This window comes from Saimiri boliviensis, chromosome 8, assembly GCF_048565385.1.
Source record: "Saimiri boliviensis isolate mSaiBol1 chromosome 8, mSaiBol1.pri, whole genome shotgun sequence".
Classification (NCBI taxonomy): domain Eukaryota; kingdom Metazoa; phylum Chordata; class Mammalia; order Primates; family Cebidae; genus Saimiri; species Saimiri boliviensis.
The window spans coordinates 112,578,325-112,580,761 of NC_133456.1; the positions used below are offsets into that span (position 1 = coordinate 112,578,325).

General features: G+C 43.0%; 1 pseudogene; it reads right to left on the reverse strand.

Annotated features, from left to right (window-relative positions):
* Window positions 1–323: 323 nt before the first annotated feature.
* On the reverse strand, window positions 324–1,000 carry LOC101046468 (MICOS complex subunit MIC19 pseudogene; annotated as a pseudogene).
* Window positions 1,001–2,437: the final 1,437 nt, after the last annotated feature.

Below are 2,437 nucleotides of genomic sequence, written 5' to 3' on the forward strand. Positions count from 1 at the left end.
AACATTTTATGGTCTGTAGAAGTTGAAGAGAAAGTACCAAAAGGTGGAGAGAGCTGTCCTTCCCTTTTACTCATCATAAAAGGGGTTTACTAATACTGAAGAGCATCCCCTGATGACTGATGCTGATCTAGGCTTCAGCTGCCCTTCAAATCGCTGCCAATCAAAATGTGATATGATTCTATTGAGTTCATTCTTCAATGTCTGTCTTGAGTGGTCTTCTCATTAGTTCTCTTCTCTTTAAATGGGTTTTCTTACTAGGAAAACAAAATATTCCCTCTCTGAAATTAACATTGAAAGTGTTTTGCTTGTTCTAAAAGTTTCTTTTATATTCCTTCCTCAAGCATGGTCTGTTTGGCATGATTGACACTGTGCATATACCAGCTGACCAGAACGGAACATTGGAGGGTCTGGTGGGTGTTTTTGTGGTAACATTGAAGAATTTTGGCCTGCAGGTCAGCACAGACTGGATGAGACTCATATGCTTGAACCTTGCTTCCACCTCTTCAGCAGGTTTCTGATACTGTTCAGTGGTGACGTTGAAGAACTCTGAGTCTAGCCAGCTGCGCTTTGCAGAATGCGACCCGCTTTGTTAGTGCTCGCTCTTTCTTTTCCAGCTGCCTAGCCAGGAGCTTTGCCTTATCACATTCCTTCTGGCTTAATATCCTCTCTCTCGAAGGACGGCTCTCGTTAACTCCCCATTGGCAGGGTCCTTCTCTCGGTCCAGCTCATTGGTTTGCTTTAGTCATTTCTGATCTTCAGTTTCTTTCTTGGCTTGCTTCATGTCAGCTCCTCCACTACTCTTCTTTTCAATTCTTCATCAGAAACCGAGGCATCATAAGCACCAGAATACCACTGAGACTTTGAATCAGATGGAGAGGATTTCTTCATTCGATCAATCACATTTTCTGACAGCCCAATGCCCTTCGCTATGGTGATGGGTGATGTTCTCATTCTAATCTGCCTTGAAGGGGACCCAGTAAGTGCTAGAGGTCTCACCCATGGCTTCTGTTCCTGCTCCCACAGAGACCTAGCATAGAACCACAAGCACTTCAATTCACCCATGCCCACACTCGGGTGGAGGGGCCTGGATTCTTTTTGCGCACAGCACGACCTAGGAGATACTTTTCAAGTGAGCTTTCTCTTCCTGAGGCAGTGTGCACGTTGCGTAATGCATTGTAAATTATGTTACTGGCATTCTACTCCTCCAATTCTGAATAATGTCAGAATGTAACATGTGAGCAACAGCTTATGACCGTTGATGTTGCTACAAACACACCTAGGGTTAAGGCACTGTGGATCTGGTTTCTTGCTAAGTCTATGATGGTGAGGGCTCCCTGCAATTCAGCATGGCATTTTAAGTACTCGACTGTTTTGAGGAAGAGGGAGGACAGTTGACCGATCACCATCATTACTCATGATTGTAACCTAAACTTGTCGCCTTCCTCCTGCCAGTCACAGGAGTGACACGTGAGGCACAGGCCTGAAGCAGAACACAGCCACACAGACCCAACTCCAGGTGGAAGCCAACAACCTAGAAATCCAAAGTTATTTTTTTGTCTCCTGGTGATGCTAGGCAGCTTTGCTCTGGTTTTAATAAATGAGAATTGCTGTTGGTTGTCACTTTTTAAAATTTTAAGGCTGAAATTGAATTCCATCTGCCAGAGCGTTGCTTATAGTACACACAGGAGAGAGGAACGTGGTAAGGTCATTTATTTTTCCTAACGTTCATGGGATGTGAGCTTGCAGCATTGAACATCTTGATCACCAGTTAGCTGGAAAACATTCGTCATATTTTACTAATAATCACTCCAAGAGAGACATGTACTCTGATCCATATGAGTCACTGGCCATCTCTCATACACAAACAAGAAAGTCAAGCATGAATGCCACTTGTTTCCTTGTGAATCACTCCACAATCAAGTAACTCAAGTGTGAAAAATTCACAACACTCAAGATCCTTCCACCCATGACATGGATTTATTTGTACAAGTCTGCTTAATTTTTATAATTATCCATGCCTTAATACCAATCATGACATTGTTTTGAAAGTTCTCATTTTCTGGTCTTTGTTTCTTTATTCTCTGTTTTTTGTTTTCTTCTTACTTTGGTTATCATTTAAAAGTGGCCACATTTACATATGCACCATGGAATACTATGCAGCCATAAAAAACGATGAGTTTGTGTCCTTTGTAGGGACATGGATGAATCTGGAAATCATCATTCTCAGCACACTGACAACAGAACAGAAAATCAAACACCGCATGTTCTCACTCATAGGCGAGTGTTGAAAAATGAGAACACATGGACACAGAGAGACCGGGGTCTGTTGATGGGGGTAGCTAAGGGAGGGATAATGGAAGGGAAGAATAACATGGGGAGAAATGTCAGGTAGGTGATGGGGTGGTGGTGGCACCAAACCACCTTGAAGTGAATGTAC